Genomic DNA, 22620 nt, shown 5'->3' with positions numbered 1-22620 from the left:
TGAATCTCCTTTTGAGATATTGGTGGGGGGGCCCTCCTGCGCATCGGCGTCATGCTACGACCTGTCTGTGGCATCTTTTTGATACCACAATACAGGGATGTTCTTGGTCCATCTCACATCGAAGATGGGGTTGGCGTGGCTCCACTTTGGCGCCTGTGCCGGTGTTGGATTTCATTGCCAACTCTTACAACTCTGTGGTTGTCGGGGTCTGCGGGGGGGGGGAGCTTATTGGAATCTTTAACAAGGGGGCTCCCGGATCCCGGCCCCGCCCCATGCTAATATAGGTAGTGGCACACCCAGCATTAGAGCGGGAGAGAGCGTTGAGTCAACATCGGAAGCAGAACAGAGGCAGGAGACAGCAGAGAAGACCTGGCAGAAGACAGCGGACAGAGGGAGAAGAACCAGAGAGGGTTAAAAGACATCAGAGGAGAAGACCCTGAGAGGGGAGAAGAACCGACAGAGGCAGAAGACAACAGCGGAGGAGGCAGAAGAGCCGGAGAGGGGAGAGGAGATGCCAGAGCTGCCTTAATAAATTACTTTAACACCCTGTGTGCTGTGTTTTATTTTTGACACTTTTTTTTTCAGGTGAATGGGTAGGGGTACAATGTACGAGATATACATTCACATAGGGTAGGGGGCCGGGATCCGGCTGCTCCCTTGTTATGTGAATGAGTATGGGGTACATTGTACCTCTTCTCCCCTCTGTGGCTCTTCTGCCTCCTCTGCTGTTGTCTTCTGCCTCTGTCGGTTCTTCCCCCCTCTCCGGGTCTTCTCCGCTGATGTCTGTTAGCCCTCTCCGGTTCTTCTCCCTCTGTCCGCTGTCCTCTGCCGGGACTTCTCCGCTGTCTTCTCCGCTATATTCTCACTCTTCTGCCTCTGTTCTTCTTCCGATGTTGACTCGATGCTCTCTTCCGCTCTAATGCTGGGTGCGAGGTGTGCCACTACTTATATTGCATGGGGCGGGGCCAGGACCCGGGGGCCCCCTTGTTAAAGGTGGCTTCCAGATTCCAATAAGCTCCCCTCCCGCAGACCCCAACAACCAACGGCCAGGGTTGTCGGTAAGAGGCCCTTATCCCCATCAACATGGGGGCAAGGTGCTTTGGAGTGGGGGGGGCGCAGGGCCCCCCCGCCCCAAAGCATCCAATGCCCCACGTTGAGGGCATTCGGCCTGTTACGGTTCAGAGGGGGGGGGGGGCGCTTGCTCATCCCCACCCCCTTTCCTGACCTTCCGGGCTGTGTGCTTGGATAAGGATCTGGTATGGATTTTGGGGGGACCTCAACGCCGTTTTTTGGCATGGGGGTTGCCCTGAAAATCCATACCTGACTGAAGGATGTGGAGTTCCCCTTCAAGATCCTCAGAGCAATGCCAAAGTTGGGTCAGTTAAGATGGCGATCCTACTTTAGTGATAATCAATGGGCTGAAGTAGGATCAAAGTCGGATCAAAGTAGTGCAGGGAGCATTTTCAAAGTCGGACCGACTTGTGTCGGACCAGTTAAGACGGCTCTCATAGGGAAACATTGATTTTCACAGATCATGCAACATGAGCTCCCAATGTCGGAGCGTTTGTTGTACCAGTGTGAAGCCGGCCTAAACACCTTTATCATTTACTTGCAGGTGTGCTGAAGAGATTAGGTTTTTTGGTGCAGAATTATCTTATAATTTCTATGGGTATAACTAAGATATTGCACTTCCCCAAAACCACCACCTCCAAAACTAATTAACCACTAACCACTTGCCTACAGGGCACTTACACCCCCTTCCCGTCCAGGCCATTTTTCAGCTTTCCGCGCTGTCGCGCTTTAAATGACAATTGCGCAGTCCTGCTACACTGTATCTAAATTACATTTTTATAATTTTCTTCACACAAATAGAGCTTTCTTTTGGTGGTATTTAATCACTGCTGGGTTTTTTATTTCTTACTAAAAAAAAAGCCCAAAAATTTTGAAAAAAACATTTTTTTTCTGTCAGTAAATTTTGTAACTAAGTAATTTTTCTCCTTCACTGATTTGCGCTGATAGGCTGAACTGGTGGACATTGATGAGGTGGTACTTATGGGCACTGATTAGGAGGCACTAATATGCCTCACTTATGGGCACTGATAGGTGGTACTGATGGGCAGCACTAATAGTCAGCATTGACTGGCCCTTGTGGGCACTGATTGCTGGCACTGGTGGGCACTGATTGGTGACACTGTTGGTGCTATAATGTGATCAGTGCCCTGATTACATGTTTTGTTGAGGTGATGCCGCTGATCGGCTCTCCTTGCCACACACTCTGTCAGTGTGAGGCGAGGAGCGCCGATTACAGGCATCTCCATGTTTACATGTGACCGGCTGTGATTGGACACAGCTGATCACATGGTTAAAGAGCCGCGGGCGTGGCTCTTTACAGAGATCGGGTCGCACCGTGTCTTAGTAACACCGCACGGCCGCCGCAAGAGAGCGGCTGTTCTGGGACGCTGTCATATGACGGTGTCCCAGAACGAGTGCCGCACTGCCCCGCCGTCATTTGATGGTGGGCGGCAACTGGTTAAAAAGCAGAAAGAAAAGAGAACAAAACAACAAACAAGTTTAATAATGTACTTTTATTTTGCCAGCAGAAACAAAATTATGTACATTTACTAGCATAAAAAATTAACATTCTACAGGATATATGGTGCTACATTTAGCAAAACAGTTAGCAATTGTGTTTTAAGGGCCCTGCTCATAGGAGCGTACGATCTAAAATTTGTCTAAACCTTTGTAAGTGGACACAGCTTTACCTTCAGTGTATAACGGGCAACACATCACATTTTTATCTGCAAGATTATATAAACATACTTAACCACTTCAGCCCCGCAAGAATTTACCCCCTTCCTGACCAGTGCGTTTTTTTGCAATTCGGTACTGCGTCGCTTTAACAATTTAACAATTGCGTGGCCTTGCGACGTGGCTCCCAAACAAAATTGACGTCCTTTTTTTCCACAAATAGAGCTTTCTTTTGGTGGTATTTGATCACCTCTGTGGTTTTTATTTTTTGCGCTATAAACAAAAAAATGCGACATTTTTGAAAAAAACGCATTATTTTTTTACTTTTTGCTATAATAAATATCCCCAAAAAATATTTAAAAATTTTTTTTTTCCTCAGTTTAGGCCGATACGTATTCTTCTACATATTTTTGGTTAAAAAAAAAAAAAATCGCAATAAGCTTTTATTGATTGGTTTGCGCAAAAGTTATAGCGTTTACAAAATAGGGGATAGTTTTATGGCATTTTTATTAATAACTTTTTTTTTTTTACTACTAATGGCGGTGATCAGTGATTTTTATTGTGACTGCGACATTATGGCGGACATGTCGGACATTTTTGACACATTTTTGGGACCATTGTCATTTATACAGCAATCAGTGCTATAAAAATGCACTGATTCCTGTGTAAATGACACTGGCAGTGAAGGGGTTAACCACTAGGGGGCGGGGAGGGGTTAAGTCAGTACTAGGGAGTGATTTCTAACTGTAGGGGGGATGGGCTGTGTAAGTCCATAGCCATGCTCAGTGTCACAAGCAATATACAATATATTGGCCTAAGTATTGGGACACCTGCCTTATACACACATGAACTGTAATGGCATCCCAGTCTTAGTCCGTAGGGTTCAAAATTGATTTGGCCCTCCCTTTGCAGCTATAACAGCTTCAGCTCTTCTGGGAAGGCTGTCCACAAGGTTTAGGAGTGTGTATGGAAAGGTTTGACCATTCTTCCAGAAGTGCATTTGTGAGGTCAGGCACTGATGTTGGACGAGAAGGTCTGGCTTAAATCTCTGCATTAATTCATCTCCAAGGTGTTCTGTTGTGTTGGGGTCAGGACTCTGTGCAGGCCAGTAAAGTTCCTCCACCCCAGACTCACTCATCCATGTCTTTATGGACCCTGCTTTGTGCACTGGTCCAAATCTTTGGTGGAGGGGGATTATGATGTGGGGTTGTTTTTCAGGGGTTGGCTTGGCCTCTTAGTTCCATTGATGGGAACTCTTAAGGCGTCAGCATACCAAGACATTTTGGACAATTTCATGCTCCCAACTTTGTGGGAACAGTTTGGGGATGGCCCCTTCCTGTTCCAACATGACTGCGCACCAGTGCACAAACCAAGGTCCATAAAGACATGGATGAGGGAGTTTGGGGTGGAGGAACTTGACTGACCTGCACAGTCCTGAGTCCTGACCTCAACCCGATAGAACACCTTTTGGCTGAATTAGAGCAGAGACTGCGACCCAGGCCTTCTCATCCAACATCAGTGCCTGGCCTCACAAATGCGTGTCTGGAAGAATGATCAAACATTCCCATAGACACACTAAACCATGTGGACAGCCTTCCCAGAAGCTGTTCTAGCTGCAAAGGGTGGGCCAAAATCAAATTTTAACCCTACGGACTAAGACTGGGCTGCCATTAAAGTTCATGTGGTGTAAAAGCAGGCGTCCCTATACTTTTGGCTAGATAGTGTATCTGGCAAGTTTTACAATGGTGGTGGAACCCTCCTACACACAAATACTACATTTAGACATAGTTTTAGGACCTGAGTCAGGAGTTATGTTTAACATGATAAGGAGAAGAGACAACTTCTCTACATCAAATAGCATGATTTGGGATTTGAACCCAGGCCCTCAGAGATACTAAGCAGAAGTTCTAACCTCTAAGCCACAAAGCCACCGCATGAGGAAACCTCCTACACATAAATACATATAAATATATTTTACCAAAACATCAAAGCATTCCACATTCTAGCATTCTTAAAAACAACATTAAAAGTATTTATTTGGGGAAGTTACAATTGTACCATTAGAATCAATGGCTGAAACGTGTTTTGGACTATAATAGCGCCGATTTTTATTCTCAAAAACACATTTTGGGCCAGCGCTAATTTTGGTATTTACTACGCCTTGTAAAAAAGCCATAGGAGCTAAAATGAGAGCTGTTTGCAGGTCTGAGCATGCTCAGTTGTGTTGGCACCTAGTTGTACAGACACAGGAATTTATCTCTTTTCAGACTCTTAAAGATATTTCAGTGTAGAAATCATTTTTTTACACAGTTTAAAAGCAGATTATCATTAAACAATATACCGCATATTTCAGTACCATTTAGGCAATTATATCATGCTCTAAACATTATTTCCATGTTCACTACTCCAGGTTTTTAGCAGAGTAAGGGTTTGGGCGCTATTTGTTTTCAAAGAACTATAGTAAATTCGATTTTGGGAGTATTCTTTTACCAGCGCTATAGTGAATACTGTTTTAGCGCTAATTAGCACGATTAGCGCTAATTCATGCTAATTAGCGCCGCGGCGCTATAATAAATGACCCCCAGTGTGTAAAAAAACACATCTGCAGCACTGTAAAAATCAAAATCCCCAGCAAGCAGCAAGGGATTCGGATTTTACTGCTCCCTCTATCCTGGTGCCCTAAGGCGGCCCTGCTGCTGTCAATCACAGCCAGTGAGCCAATGAGGAAAGAGAGGGGTGGGCTCTGTGTGTGAATGGACAGACAGAGCAGCGGCTCGGAAGCGAGCCTGCTTGGGTGCCCCCACAGCAAGCTGCTGGCTCTGGGGCACTCGGCAGAAAGGAGGGGCCAGGAGCACCGGGGGTAGACCTGAGAACAGTAGGATCAGGGCTGCTCTGTGCAAAACCTCTTCACAGTGCTGGTAAGTAGGACATGTTTGTTATTTTTAAATAAGTTGCCTTTAATATCACTTTAAGGTAAAATCTTTTTCTTTTTAGTTTTGGGCAGAGGGGAGAGGGATTAGAATACCTGCCAGGTTTTTATTGCTGTCTGTTCCCCTGTATGTTGATTCACCATCTCTTTTTCCCGATATTACCAAGACTAAAAGAAAACCACAAATTTTGAGTTGTCACCGGAACAGGAGTAAGGGAAATCTTTCTATGGTGACACAAATTTTGGTAAACCCGGGGACAACCAGCGATTCATTCACACTTCCTGTTGTAGCTATGGGACAGGAAGTGAACGGGGGTCTCTCCAATGGAACACAAATAGCAAAACAAAAACTAACAGAGGTTCTAGCCCTCCCTTACTCTATCCAAAATGAAAAAAAAAAAGTTTTGACCTTAGTTCTACTTTAAGCCCCCATACACATTTGAGCATAAGCATAGCCAGGCGATTTACCAGCTTCTGTTGTGCATTTGTACACGTGACTTGTATTGCAGAATTAGAATTGCACATTTTTGGCAAAGATTTTTAAATGAGAACCTCAAAAACTAGCATAAACACGTTAAAAAAAAAAAAACGAAAGCACAGCTCCGGACAAAAATTTTTATTTTTATTTAGAATAGAACAGGAAAGGATTAGAACTTCTCTTTTGTTTTGCCCCAGAAATAATTGAGAACAGTTTTATGTAACTAAGGAAGTCTGTTGTAACACTATAGGTATGTTCCTGAGTATTTGCCACCCAGTTTATTTTAGTCTGCCTGCTTGCTCTTTGTGATTGTCAGTAACTGACAGTGAGATCTCCAGTGGTTAATTGGTAGGAATCCTCTGACTTCTGCGGCTAAAAGCATAAGCTTACACCCATGGGTACTTAATGTGATCGATAATAAGAGGTATTCCTGCTATTAAAATATGGACAGAGGGATCATAAACCAATTAGTCAGCAGAAGAATATCCCTATACATTATCCTACTACAGACTAAACTGGAGCCAGGAGGGTTTGAAAACACACATGGAACTTTGACAGGTATTATACTCTCCATATGAAATGGAACCTGTCAGCCTAGAAATATGGCTGTCCTTTTTAAAGTGTTGAGGTTGTGGGAAATAAGCTACTTACCTGGAACAAGAATGCAGGTTCAGAGTTAGGACATTACTGCCTGTCACTCAGTAAGCAAAGATATGAGAGTAGGCATGATATGAGACTCCCAAGGAAGCTAAAGGGCTAGCAAAAAAAAAAAAAAAGAAAAAAACCCATAGCCCAGAGATTGCATTTGAGATCAGTGTAGCAAACTACCCTGCATGTTATCCTGTCCATGTACACATAGGCTGTTATCAGCGTTTTTTTTGGCAGGGGCATTTTTAGGCTGGAAAAAAAACCCAGAACTACTGTGTTTGAAGAGGACTTTTTCTGCTGTAAAATGCTCTAACACTGAAAAACATGGCTATGCGGCCTTAGTGAGCGTTTTTGAGCCTCAAGCTTTTGTGGGAGTATAGCTTTGCTAAAAAACGCAAGTGCAGAAAAACGCAAGTGCAGAAAAACGCTGCAAAATGCCAAAACTCCAGTGTGCATGAGGCTTTATAATTACATAATTATATAAATTAGAGTTAACAGAGGCATTTATCTCATTATATGATAGGGGTTGCCTCTGCACCCCTCAAGAAGGAAATCTCAAGTAGTCGTAGCGGGGGAAGAATAAGAATACAAAAAAAAAAGAAGAGGGAGGGTAAGGGCTGTGTTTATTTTTTCAGTGTACAAGTGAATTAAAATAAACAAACAAAGAAATGTAAACTAACAGGTGCTAGAGTTAAAATTAATCAAGTGTATCAATACGATAATTTTTAGTTGTGAATATAAAGTGATAAGTGCCAAATAGTGCAAGAGAAATTTGTAAACAGTATGCAAATAATGATAACACAATCACTATACCACATAAGTGAAAAAAAACAAAAAAAAAAACATAAAAAACTAAAGTGACATGTGCTTATACGTCTCATATAAATTAGTCCTTCGGTTTGGAAATCCAAAGTAACAGGTGCAAAAATATACTGAATATATGTCTTAGTATATGAACACTGTGCACTAAAAATTAATATGCAATAAAAAACAGAAAGTAAAAATATAATTCATCAACTCGCTGTGCATCAGTTAAAAACGTATATAATGTGAAAAAGCAAAAACAAAATGTTCATAAAGGTGACGTGACGTTTCTTCCAATATATCTGAATATCTCTTTTGCAGTGGTATATAAATGAAGAAGTGCAGTGATTAATGGCAATATCCCCCTATGTGGTTACACTCACCGGAGCACCCTACTCCTGCAGGGGTGCGAGCGTAAGATGTTATTCCCCAGGTGCCGATATCCTTCCGGTTCACAGTAGCCCGATCTAGGGTCATCCACCCGCAGGAAGGAGGGAGGGAGGAAAGGAACTTCACTGGCTCCTATTTCAATGGAGATCCCAGCCGGACATCCACATGATATATTTCATAAAACGAAGATAAAAATAGTCCACATAGCGTGACTCCGTTTAATTCGTTTATTGTAAACAATATATGAGAAAGGTATATGTGAATAGGGGCAAGTGGCGCTACCTAAGTTGGATACGTAAGGTTATGTGTTAGCTGTAAAGCTATATATACTGTGTACTCTCCTAAAAGTGGGCTAAACAATACATTTGTTCAGAAAAATATATTTAAAAAGTGTATATGTGCCCAATGGGATTAGTATCCCGTACCAAAGGGTGCAAACAAATAATACAGGTATAGCAAAAAACTATATATATATATAAAACAGGTATAGCAGAAAATTCATCAGTGGTGGTGACACCAATTATAGATACTAAGTGTAGCAGTAACACAGCCCCCCTAATGATGTATAAGGGGTTACCATATAATAACCAAATAGTCCTTCCGGCTGTTATACTGGCTGGTAATAAGTCTCTAATCAGTCCACAGCCAGTGCCATATACTGGTTGAATATTATCACTATATCTCCACTGTGCACAATATGTTATGCTGGTGAAACAAACCCAGCCCCCTTCTTCACCTTAAAAAAACAAGTATAGAATGTGACAAAAGATAAAAAACCCAAATGTGCCAAAAATATAACAGACGTGGCAAAAATGTAGAAAATATAAAAAAATATATATTAAATAAAAAAAGCCAGTATTGTGAAAGTCCTAACTTGATTGCAGTTCATCCAGGATTTCCTGCGTGAAGTGACTTTAGTGATAACAGCAATAGATATCCAGTGACTTAGGTGCTCCCCCTCAAGGGTCCCCACTCACCAGCTCCCCGCACCCCTGCAGGGGTAATAGGCATCTAATATCCTCGATGCTATCTTGGAATCCAATGGGGTTGTCCCTAGGGGGCTTCCGCTCCGGGTGTGGATATCCTTCAGGGTTACGTTTTTTCCTCATATGAAAGAAAACAGGGCTCCCATAGTGTGATACCGTAGTAAGTTTATTAAAAGTATGCTAGGTACAACGACCAATAATAAAAGTAAATAAAAAATAAAAGTTTAAAAACCAATTAACACTCCTAAGGGAGTGTAGGTATCACAGTGCGTAAGGGAGATCAAGCCCGGAGAGGAGCTCGTGGATGTAAGTCGCCTTTGACAACGTCGATGACGAAACGCGTAAGGCGGAGCTACGTACCTACGTCATACACAGAAGTCGGAGAGAGTGTGGAACGCAGCTGGGGCGCACGCCGCTCAGCTGTTAGCTTACATCCACGAGCTCCTCTCCGGGCTTGATCACCCTTACGCAGTGTGATACCTACACTCCCTTAGGAGTGTTAATTGGTTTTTAAACTTTTATTTTTATTTACTTATTTTTTTATAGACTTATTACCAACCAGTATAACAGCCGGAAGGACTATTTGGTTATTATATGGTAACCCCTTATACATCATTAGGGGGGCTGTGTTACTGCTGCACTTAGTATCTATAATTGGTGTCACCACCACTGATGAATTTTCTGCTATACCTGTTTTATATATATATATATATATATATATATAGTTTTTTGCTATACCTGTATTATTTGTTTGCACCCTTCGGTACGGGATACTAATCCCATTGGGCACATATACACTTTTTAAATATATTTTTCTGAACAAATGTATTGTTTAGCCCACTTTTAGGAGAGTACACAGTATATATAGCTTTACAGCTAACACATAACCTTACGTATCCAACTTAGGTAGCGCCACTTGCCCCTATTCATATATACCTTTCTTGAGTAAGGGGAGGCTGCAAGCCTTTGGTCTGTGAGCGCGGAAATCTTGTTTCCTTTTTGTAAACAATATATATTAATGTATCCAAGGAAGTAGACTTAGTAGAATAAAAGTTAAAAAATCAGAGAGGGAGCTTGCAGGCTCTCTATCTCTCCAAACGACATGGGGAAGCAACGCTGCCTAGGATCGCCGCTTGCGTTCCACTGGTCGACTTTCCGGAACCACAATACCCGGATGTGACGTTGTGCGTGTCAAGATAGTCCTGGCTTATGCGTTTCGTCATACGGACATCATCGGAGGTGCTTTCAGTGATGAAGACCACATCCACCCCTCCGGGATGGATGTGGCCTTCATCACTGGATTCAACAACCAATATCGTTCGGTTGAACACATCATCAGGAAATATTGACCGATTCTGAAATCAGATAGAGTCCTAGCAAAGATACTCTCAAAGAAGCCAAGATTTATTTATAAAAAGGCCCCTAATTTGAGAAACCAGCTGGTACACAATGTGATCGATCCACCCAAGACTATAAGACTGTTACCTGAGATGAAAGGGTTCTACAGATGCCAAAAATGACAGCCAAGGAAAAAGATATCTTTCAAATCTAGATCTGGGAAGGAGTACCAAATCAGGGAATTGATCACCTGTGACAGTACTCATGTCACATATGTGATCGAATGTCCCTGTCGATTACAATATGTGGGAAGAACCACTAGGCCCCTCTTTGTCAGAATCAGAGAACATATAAATAATATTAAAAAAGGTTTTCCAAAGCACAACCTTTCTAGGCATTTTGATGAGTTCCACAAAAGAGACCCCACAGGGTTAATCTTTTATGGCATAGATATGATTAAAGATTACTGGAGGGGCGGAAATAAAAGAATAAAAGTGTCCCAAAATGAAAGTGGATATATCGCCTAGGGAATCTGGTCCCTAGAGGGTTGAATGTGGACATTGATCTGAACTGTTTCTTATCTAATTTTTAAAAATGGTTTTTAGTCGCTATATGAGTCCTTGCCCTTAACTTTTATATTCATACACAACTTTGGACTTTTATACTTTTACACAATTGTGGATATACCTCAATTCAGTACATATAAATTTAGTACTGCTTCCTCACATTGATTTCTAATTCCTCATACTGCGCAGCTGGTTACCCGCTAAAAAAAAGGCTCTCTTCTTCTGTGGCGGTCTTTTGTGGCCATCCGATAATGTTACCCGGAGAGTCCGCTCCATGACTATGTAAGAGACGCCACACAGCAGGTGACAACACAGCAGAGTAAGACCGCCACAGCAGAAGAGTGGCTTTTTTTATTAGCGGGAAAACGGCGATGCGGAAGAACACAGCAGAAGGAGAAGACGGTGATGGCAGGAAAGACGGCTCTGGGAGAATACAGCTCGGGGAGAAGATGGAGAAGGGAGAGACAGCGCCTGGAGAAGACGGCTCAGGGAAGAAGACAGCTCAGAGCTATTTTACAATAAAGGACTTGTCAAAAACTGGTTATTGATTTTTTTATATTTCACTGCTTTTTTTGGTGAACGGGTAGGGGTACGAGGTACCCCATACCTATTCACATAGGGGGGCAGGATCTGGGAGCCCCCTTGTTAACGGGGGCTTCCAGATTCTGATAAACCCCCTGCCCGCAGACCGAAAACCACCAACCAGGGTTGTCGGGAAGAGACCCTTGTCCCCATCAACATGGAGACAAGGTGCTTTGGGGCATGTGGCCTGGTACGGTTCTTAAGAGGAGGGTGCTCGCTCGTCCCCCCCTTATCCTGACCTCCAGGCTGCATGCTCGAATAAGGGTCTGGTATGGATTTTGGGGGGCCCCTCGTCAATTTTATTTTACATTTTGGTGTGGGGTTCCCCTTAAAGTCCATACCGGACCCGAAGGGCCTGGTATGTATTGGGGGGGGACCCTACAAAGTTTTTTCCTTGATTTTTGGAATTCCACACCATAATGTAATTGAATAAGTACATAGCATTGCATGCATTTGAAGAGTTAAAATATGGAATAAACCAAACTGATGTGCATTGGCTAAATATGCTGCTGAGTACAATGCATGCTTTCAGGAGATGATGCTGTCAGTGGGATTTGAACGCAAGGCTTGAACCTTTGAGGGCAGCAGGGGATACCACTATGCTACAGAGCTGAGAACATACCTACAGAGAAAATACATTTACTAATGTTTGATTCTATACAATAATGTTTTGCATTTCAGGCATTAATATTATAGTAACAACCATGCTCATGCTGATGTGGCATTGGCTAATAGGCGTTCGCCTCTTTTCAGCATATGCTGCTGAGTCTAATGCAAGATTTCAGTAGGTGATACCATCTGTGTGATTTTCAGCCATTTGAGCACAATTATATTGAGAACATACGTTTACTAGTGTTTGATGGTGAGACTACATTATATTCTAGGTATAATAGTACTCAGCACAATGACTTAGGCCCCTTTCACACTTGTGCGACCTGAAAGTTGCACGATTTTGATGCAAATTTAAGCAATGCCTGTGTAACCTTGAGGTCTATGGACGCAGGAGTCGCAGGGAAAGGCGCGCAATTTTCCCATAATTTTGAATCTGCCGCGATTCCAAGGAATGCCTGTGTAAACTTGAGGTCTATGGACCTCAACTCGCATCAAAGTTGGACCAAAGTAGTACGGGGGTTTTCCGTGGCATCAGAGGGGGGCGGGGTCACCTGTACATGTCACTGGTAACTGGTATTCCGAATTCCAAATTCCATATTCTAAATTCCAAGTTCCATATTCCGTGTTCAGAATTCCAAATTACATATTCCAAATTACATACTCCAAATTCGGTGTTCTGTGTTCTGAGTTCCATGTTCCGAATTCCATATTCCACGTTCAAAAATTCCAAGTTCCGTGTTCCAAATTACATATTCCAAATTCTGTGTTCCGTGTTCCAAATTCCAAATTCCATATTCCAAATTCCAAGTTCCAAATTCCAAATTCTGTGTTCCGTATGCCAAATTCCAACTTCCGTGTTCCAAATTCCAAATTCCAAGTTCGTGTTCCGAATTCAAAATTCTGTGTTCTGTATTCCAAATTCCAAGTTCAATGTTCCGTATTCCAAATTCTATATTCCAAATTCCAAGTTCCGTGTTCCGAATTCAAAATTTTGTGTTCCGAATTTAAAATTCCGCGTTCCGTATTCAAAATTTCTGCTCTGTATTCCAAATTCCAAGTTCAATGTTCCGTGTTCCGTATTCCAAATGCCGTTTCATTTTTAAGTGATTGTAGTGCATACAATCTCCTCACCTGTATATCATACATTGCACGTTCACCATGTTACATTCCTACCTACCACGGTCTGTAGGTATCAAGCCCTGTGTGTTTGTTTCTAATTACCTGTTCTTGCGCTACAGGTTACGCTTACTGCATACACACAGGGGGTTACGGTCACTGGGTTCACCCTCACATGTTATTCTGGTTTCTCATGTTGCAGCACCTACATCTACATACATAGTTAGTCACAAAGGGGTGTCATTGTTTTTGAAAAACTATTTTGGTTAATTTCTAACTGTGTCTAGTTGGTTTTCTCCACAGATTCAAACATGTCGGACGTCTCGGAGAAGGATGAATTCGCCTTTATCCCTCCCACTCCGGTTAGGGGTTCAGAGCATGGTAGCACTCGGTCCCTGAGTAATTGGACCATACCAAAGCTTATAGCAAAGCTTCAATGCAGGGGCATTCCTTTTCCAGTGACGGCGAGCAATTGTTTAAGTTATTTCCAAACCCATCCCAGCCACAGCCATCTACTAGCGCAGAACATCAATCCATGCTTACGTCACTGACCCAGATACATGCAGTACTGAAAACTCTGTACATCCATGCAGAAACTACAAGACAAGATTGAGGTTATTGAGGCCAGCCTGGCTAGAGCAGACATTTTATCTGCGCCCATAGCCTCTGTGCAATCTAGCGCCCTTTCAGTTAATGTCAGCATACCTTTACCTATGGCAGCACCTTCTCCGCTAGCAGTTTTGCCTTCTGTGTCCCCTGCCCACTTTATACCAGCTAATGTTAAAAAATATATTTTAGAAGGGAAGGATGTGAACTTGGCTTACCTTTTCATAGCTTCTCAGGATATTGCTGAGAACAAGTTTAATGCTTGTGGGGAGATCTTGGCGGTTCTCAAAACAAGGGATCCAAGATTCAATCGCAAACTTGGCCTAGCGGAATTCGTTCTCGCCTTTGGCGTTCATAGAGATGTCATTTGTTCAGTTAGTCCCAGCAAGAGAAAGGAATTGGATCTATATCTGAACAAGGTGGTGGATTTAGCTCACAAATATGGTTGTTCCATGTTCTATGATTACCACTGATCTTTTTCAGCAAAGGTGACTGCTACTTGGGCTCAGTTCCACTTGTTGGAGTAACATCGATATGGAGCTTTTCTGTAAGTACTTTGCCAAGTAGAAATCTCTTGCATGTGCTAATTGTCAGTCACCAGCTTTATACCACTACTTGATGTCCCAATTTAAAACACTCTTTTCCTATGGGTACCACCAGGCAGGCGTCTAGTGGATACACTACAGGACTCTCAGATCAGGTGGACAAGCTGGGCAGACCCATATATTATCTGGGTAAGGCGCAGCTGTGCAATAGTTTGAACTACACGGTCTGCAACTACAACCAGTGTAGACTCCTTCACATCTGCACCAACTGCTTCAAAGCGCACCCCAAGTCCACCGGTCCCGTCAAGTCTTCCAGCTCTTCCTGACTGAGCCGTATTAATGTGTCCACGTTGGAGTTTTCGTTGGAACACCACCTATCCCCAGCTCACGGACAGTTTCTCCTGCAGGGTTTTTCTGAAGGTTTCCGCACAGGCCTCATCGCACTACCATCAGAAACCTTTAAATGTGATAACTTATTATCTGCAGGCAGTCATGCTCTGTTAGTTGATGAATTGTTGGAGGTAGAGTTAGTCAAAGGTTTTGTTAGAAGTCCTTTTGTTTCCATCTTTTTGCATGTGGAGGATCAGCCCTATCGGTGTGGTGAAAGGGAAATTTTCCAATAAATATTATTTAATTCATGACTTGTCCGCTCCTCATTCCTCTCACATACCTAGCCTTAATTCTTTAATTCCCTTGGAAGAATTTTTGCTGAAATATTCATCAGTGGATTTGGTCTATTCAGTACATTCTGCAGACAGGTAGGGGTACTCGGTTATCCAAAGCTGACATTTCTGATGCTTTTAAACTCCTGCCCATCAAACCTGCCCTCTGGCAATGGCATGGTTTCAAATTGCATGCGCATTATTATTTCACCACTGAATTAACTTTTGGGTCCAAGAGTAGTTCTTGGCTGTTCAATACCATTTGTCCAAGCTCTTAATAGAATATTGTCTAACTGCAAAGATTGTCAAAGGGTTATTCATTATTGGGTTGATTTCTTGTTATTAGAGAGCCCTGGTCAGCCTCCTAGGGATCTTCAATCTCTCACAGAACTTTTTTCCGAATTGAACATCCCCATGGCTGCCCATCAAGTGGAAGGTCCTCATTCCCTTCTTAGGTATTTCTCTAGACTAGGGATGGCCCCGATGTTCAAATTGAATGTAAGTTCGACCCAAACATCGGGTATTCGTTTGTTTGCGGCAAATTGGAATGCCACAGAGCGCCCCATATTGCATTGTGAGATCGCAGTGCATTGACGGCTGCTGTTTGGCCAAAGCATGCACCTGACCTGCATGCTTTGGCCAATCACAGCATGATCTGCTGTGAGAGCCATGCCTTTCACCAATCATGGCTCAGGGGGCTAAGTCCACTCCCCACATTATGTAAGGCTGCTTACACGGCGGCCGTATGTAGTGTGATAATGTGGAGATTGAGAGAACTTGAGCTAGATTAGGCAGGTTAGTTAGTGGCGTGCAGGCAGTTTAGTGTAATATTGTGTCAGAGCGTTGCCCTGCCAGGGTCTAGAAGGAGGTTGTGACCCAGAATTCTCAACCGGACGGATTGAGGGGCTCCAGGGAGCTTGTAACAGGAAACTGGCCTTTCAGTTTCCTCAGTGTTTTGCAAAGTCCACTTTGGGACCTGGAGTTCATGGATTTCTGAGAGATCCGGGTGGGATGAAGTCCCTAGTCCTGGGTCCTGATTTTGAGAACAGCCAGCATACTGATTGGTCTGGTGTGTGCTGGGCTTTTAGTAGTAACCTGACCATGATTCTGGGCTCCATCCCGGCAGATAGGAAGTATGAGTACCAGGAGTCAGGAGGGCTCCACGTGGGAGCCAGTGCAGCAAGAGGCTGCTAGCTATATGCACCAAGGTGGTTGGTGAAACAGTCTGTATGAGACAGATAGGGGCCCGGAGTGTAAGGCCAGAGCAGTAGTGCTGCAAGTGAGAGCCAACTAGGCTGAATGTCATTTTGTTGATGGAAAAAGGAATGCTGAAACAACCCCTGCGAGGGAAACCTATGTTTGTTTGCTGAACTTGCTTTTAATAAAAATGGGCAAACAAAGCCCTTAAAAAGAAGAACCAGTGAGTGGCGGTGTCCTTAAAGCTCTACATTTGACGCTAGTCCTTTATACGTGGTGGAGAAGTGCTTTGGGCACAATCTGAGATCCTTACAATCAAGTAAGTTCATTTGTTATATGAACTGTGTTTTGATGCATGAGACTGCATAATCTGTGTTTGTGCAGGTGAACCTGCAAGAGAACGGTAGCTAGCCTTAAAGAGACAGTGCTCCATTTTGTTGCTGAACTGTGCAAAGTTATTCTGGAGTGACTGTGAGTATGGGGAGAAAGAGGGCTGGGGTTGTCCTGGCAACACCAGTGCAATGAGTGCACAGGTGACTATGAGTATGGAGAGTCCACCAAAGTCTGCATCTGTGTCTGGGAAACCATCACTCAGTGCAAGGAGTGAGCAGATGGGTGTGGTTGCCCGTGGCAACAAAGGAGAAATCTGTGCTGCTGACTTCATACAGCCTATGTTGCCTTTTGAACAGGTGGAAGACTTTTTGGGTGCGTTTGCGATAACTGCTTCCTACAGAGGATGGCCCAAAGGTCACTGGGTTGAGTTGGTGCAACCATTTGTGATGGAGGAGTACCAAGTGGTGTACCGCTGGATGGGTCATAAGCGAGATGATTACAACAATTTCCTAGGAGCAATCCAATCTAGAGAGCTCTGGAAAAAGTCAATGTGTGAAGTGGTCAGCCCAGAGAAGAGTGCATCGTATCCAGCATCCTGCAAGGGGTATGGCCAAGTGTGTAGGTCTGCTGTTACCCCTGGCAACAGGAAATCTGTTTGGCCTGCAGGGGGTGTTGGAAAATCTAAGAAGGATGCAATGTTGCCCTGTTTCCATGTGGGGGCATCAGCTTGTGAAAGTGCAGCAAAGAAGGGACAACTCCCTCAATTGAAGCTTTCAACACCTGCCAAAGAGAATGGTAAGAAGTCATGGGAAAGACTGACTGTGGGATTGCTCACACTGAAGTGGAAGTGATCCCAGAGGAGAGATCCACTGTTGGTGCAGAAAAGGACTTGCCTCACTGCAGTGCCCTGTCCAGTGGGGAGGCAAGTGTTAAAATTGAATGTGATGATGTGAAACTTACTGAGGAGTATGATCATACTGGTATTGAGTTAACTAATGCTGATAATGTGATGCTTAATGAGGTAGGGGTGATCGCTAAGCAGGATGGGCTATTCCCCTTAGCGACAGTATATAAGGCTGCAGAGGTGTCCCTAGAAACCTCAAGGGAGCTCTGTGTGTTGGAGCCAGAGGTTGCCCGGGACAACTGTGGTGCCACTCTGATGGATAAGAGGGTACTTGACATTGGTGATAATGTGTCAAATGGTAAAACTAAAATGTCTGAAATTGCTTGTGGTGACAATGTGTTACTGCAGTCTGTCACTGCTGACAGCAAAAGTCTTCATTATTATTATTATACAGGATGTATATAGCGCCGACAGTTTACGCCGCGCTTTACAACATTAGGGCAGACAGTACAATTACAATACAATTCAATACAGGGGGGAATCAGAGAGCCCTGCTCCTTAGAGCTTACAATCCAGGAGGGAGGGTCAAGTTATACAAAAGGGTAATAGCTGTGGGGGATGAGCTATTGGAGAAAATAGTGCAGTTGTTAGATGGAGGCAGGATAGGCTTCTCTCAAGAGGAAGGTTTTCAGGGATCACCTAAAAGTGGATAAATTTGGAGACAGTCTGACAGATTGGGCTAGCGAATTCCAGAGGATGGGCGAGGCTCGGGAGAAGTCCTGGAGGCGGATATGGGAGGAGGTGATGAGGGAGCTAGAGAGCAGGAGGTCTTGGGAGGAACGAAGAGGGCGATTAGGTTGGTATTTTGAGACTAGGCTAGTGATGTAGCTGGGGGCAGAGTTGTGGATGGCTTTGTAACTTATTGTTAGTATTTTGAATTTAATTCGTTGGGCAAGTGGCAGCCAATGGAGGGATTGACAGAGAGTGGTAGCAGACACTGTGCGGTTTGTAAGGTGGATGAGACTGGCAGCAGCATTCATGATGGACTGAAGGGGGGATAGTCTATTTAAAGGTAAGCCAATGAGGAGGGAGTTGCAGTAGTTAAGGCAAGAGATAACCAGGGAGTGAATCAGGAGCTTTGTGGTGTCATTGGTTAGAAAGGGACATAGTTTAGAGATGTTGCGGACCCCAACGGAGAAAGGAAGAGGAGTGGAGGAAGTAGAATTGTAACTGACACTGAGGGTGCGTTGGGATAGGTAGGATGAGAGCCACTGAAGAGCACAGTCACGGAGACCAAGGGAGTAAAGTTTTTTGAGGAGGAGGGGGTGGTCAACCGTGTCAAAGTCAGCTGAAAGGTCCAGAAGTGGGAGTACAGAATAGTGTCCGTTGGATTTTGCAGTTAGTAGGTCATTTGTGAGTTTTAAAAGAGCAGTTTCTGTGGAGTGTTGAGGGCGAAATCCAGATTAAAGGGGATCAAGAAGGTTATTCTTAATGAGGTGGTGTAACAAGGGGTTAAATTCTGTGTTACATTTATTCATAGGTTCATTCATATATTTACCCTTTCAGATATGTGGTCAGTAAATGCAATGATTAAAACACACAACACAAAGAATGTAATAAAAAGTTTTACTTAGCTTCGATTAAAGATGTATTACAGATGATACGATACAGGATAAATATAGCATATTCAATTCCAGGGGACCCCATAACTACTGAAAGTTCTGGAAGGCGATGGTCTGTTCAAACTCTAGGCACAATCATGTCCTTAGAAGAAGTCCACTGGCCTTCTCTATTGTCTGACCTTTTAAAGGCTAGATGGAAGGCACGAAAAAGCTGGTTTTATCTTGTACTAACAAAAGACTAACCATAATGTTCTCGAGACAATGACCCTCTCTGAGTGATCATCTGTGAGCTCAGAAACATACATTTTACATATATAGAAATATATATATTATATAAGTAATCACCTTAAAACTATTACTAAGTCTCTTGTAATTCAACAAGTAAAGTTATATATGAATATAGACCCCATACTACATTCCACCCCTTGACAAGATTCCTAGTTTAGTTTATAATACTCAAGATTACTTATAGATATATCAAGATGTTCTACTCAAGGTAGTCTTTTCGCTTGTACTCCAATATAAACATTTCTAACTTCATTAATTTCATCCTTCACATTTCCAGTATTATGAGTATGTATGCGAAACACTCCTCATTATTAAATATGGTCCATCTCCCATATATCCCACCCCTTGGGTATTTTCCACATGTAAATCAATGTATAACAGATTTACATCCTTCCGCACCTCGTCTTATTTATCTAAAGTTCTATCTCTTGACCCACTTTCTCTGTCTGATTTACCTGTCCAGGAAATCTCATTCTGCTATGTTAGGGCTGAAAAATATAAAAAATGTCCAAGCTTATAAAAACAACTATATGTTGGACTAACAGAATAACACCAAACTTCCTTTTGAAAGTACAGGCATGAGCATCAAAGTTTCCTTTCCAAGAGTTTAAACACATAGATACTTGTCAAAGTCCTCCATATCTGGTGATGGACAGCAGGGTCTTGGACATCCGGTTACCAGATTGCAGCTGCAGCATAGCATTTGCAACACTGCAAACTGAAAGAACTGTAGATTACAAAGTTCATATTCTTCGGACTATTGCAGCTCACAAGTCATAGACGTGCAGGCACATAACCACATAGTGGCTGGAACTTTTACAGACAGTTCAGGCACATGACCATCAGAGCAGATAAAACAGTTCAAGTACGTCACCATCAGATAGCGGATGGAACAGTTCAGGTACTCGACCCTCAGAACAGGTGGAACTTGCACCAACAGTTTAGCTGCTGATCATTGGTAAAGACTTTATAGACCATTGCTGCTGTCAAAAGTGTTTGTCTCCTTTCTCCAATATGCTTCTAGTTGACATCATGGCAGGTGTGTTACCAAATATGTCAGTCCAACATTCCTTAATTAACAACAATGCCCATATAGCCCATTATAGATTTCTGAACAGGCAAATCGATAATCATTAGTGACCTGGCTTAACACTGAAAAACTCAGCTTTCTACATTAAAGGTGAAATATTATTACAGGTATATTACTTATCCCCCACCTGAACTATACACTACTCTGTCTCAAATTATAGGCCCAACTTTAAACTACTTCATGTGTGTTTCCTCTATGCACTTTGATCTCAATCCACACTCTGAAGATATTCTGGCAGGCTAACCGGCTCTTGTCTATACTGATCCCAATATGTGCATATAATATGCCCATGCCTATGTGTCACTGTACTCTACATGCCAGTCCCACCCCAAGCAATCAAGGAGAATTGAGAAAAACAAAACCTGGGAACCTATTTTATAACTCTTTTTTTTTACCAAGAAAATTTTATGAAAACTCAATCAGGTGTATAGAACAGGGTGGTCAAAGAATCACTGAGTGTCAGATATAACTGACCATATATATACCACTAGAACACCTCATGTTGAAAGACTTAAAAATTGTGTTCATTGCAATAATATTAACCTAAATGCACAATTATAAGTAGACATAAGTACTTTTTTTCTTGATAAACAAAATGATTACTTTAAATTTAAACTGTCAGTCATGCAGGAAAATGTACTTTATATGTAAAACCCCAGGCACACACCCACAGTGGTAATGCCTTACAGTTCCACCAAAATAATTATGGCAGAATATACAGAAGTAGATGCTGCCATAATTTAGCTTACGAAGACACAGAAAGGAACAATATGTAAATGGTTGGATATTCTTACACCCTTCAAACCATTACAAGTATTATATAATTCCAGATATCAAAACAATCTTGCTATCAATAGTCAAACATTATTTGTTCTATATCATTTTATATTCAACTCAGTCAGGAAAAACCCTTAGAAATCTATTATGCAGCATCGAGAGTATTAGCTGCTCTGGTTTACAATCAGTTCCAATGAAAACTTTCAGTACATTTGCATATTGCATAAAAATAACAACAAAAACAACATAAATTATTCAGTTTGACTGTAATCTTCATCTCTAGTTCTTGGACATCAAACCATATCAGACAGGTGGATTGATGCTGTTTAATATTGTCTAGGAACTAAACAAAATAAAAGATATTTAGTGTGATATTATTACAGTTCCTTCCTAGAAAGTAACAAATAGTTAGCAACAAACACATTTAACCAACACTTTCCACAAACTACAAAACATATGGCCATTATTTCTGTTATTCATGAGTGCACTTTTTATTACCCATATTAATTGAGCTCATTTTACTTAATTAATTATACCAACGTGGATTTTCATTAAAGGACGTCCATTCAAAGTTGTCATTAACCATGGTTGAAACAATTCACAAGAACATTATATGGTGTTCATCATATTTGTGCACAAACATTATACATCACCAAACTCATATTGATGTTTCTATTGCAACCTCTTGTTCAATACCATACAGATCTACGAAACTTCTAGGAATAGATCTGGTTCCTTCTGTATTAACGAAAAAAAAAACATTAGTGTTGTATCCTAGAACATGACACTATTATATTCACCAATAAAATTATAATAATCATGACTGCTATTGAGGATTTTAAAGGGTGTTAACATCAATCAGCCATTTACTTTCTTTGTTTCAAATAATCCTAGATTTACATAACAAAAACTAACAATTTCAACTAGGATGTTATTTTTTTCAACATAATTAAGCATTTCTTAAATGCTCAACACTGTCCTGCTTTTCACAGGCACAAGCTTTTTTTAAGGAGGGGGGGGGGTTAAGGGGAAATCTCCCTCTCTTAAGGGATCGTCTCCATCCAAGCAGACTCTCACAAATACAAACAGTCTACAGCTGCAGGTCTTCCTTTCACAACATGCTGGACTATTGTCCATTGTCTGGGGGGGGGGGGGGGGGGATGCTGCAAGCTGCAGCCATTCCTGCTAACTACTGATCTTTTCAGTTAAACATACAAAAACTCAGATAAACATCGGTAGCCAGATGCATTTTTACATATCATCTATACAAGTAACTTTTCCTCACCAATAGCTAGCTAAACAACCAACAAAAGAGCTCAACATTTAAATTCAACACATATATTACTGCAGTAATCACAATCTAAGCATAAACACAGGTCATATTTTTCCTTTTCCTACCTGTTTTCTGCTCATCATTTTCAAACCTTGAGCATCAGCGAAAGGGCCACTCATCCACCTA

The sequence above is a fragment of the Aquarana catesbeiana genome, linkage group LG01 (assembly GCF_042186555.1).
Source record: "Aquarana catesbeiana isolate 2022-GZ linkage group LG01, ASM4218655v1, whole genome shotgun sequence".
NCBI lineage: Eukaryota > Metazoa > Chordata > Amphibia > Anura > Ranidae > Aquarana > Aquarana catesbeiana.
Note: the sequence above shows the minus strand (reverse complement) of the source record.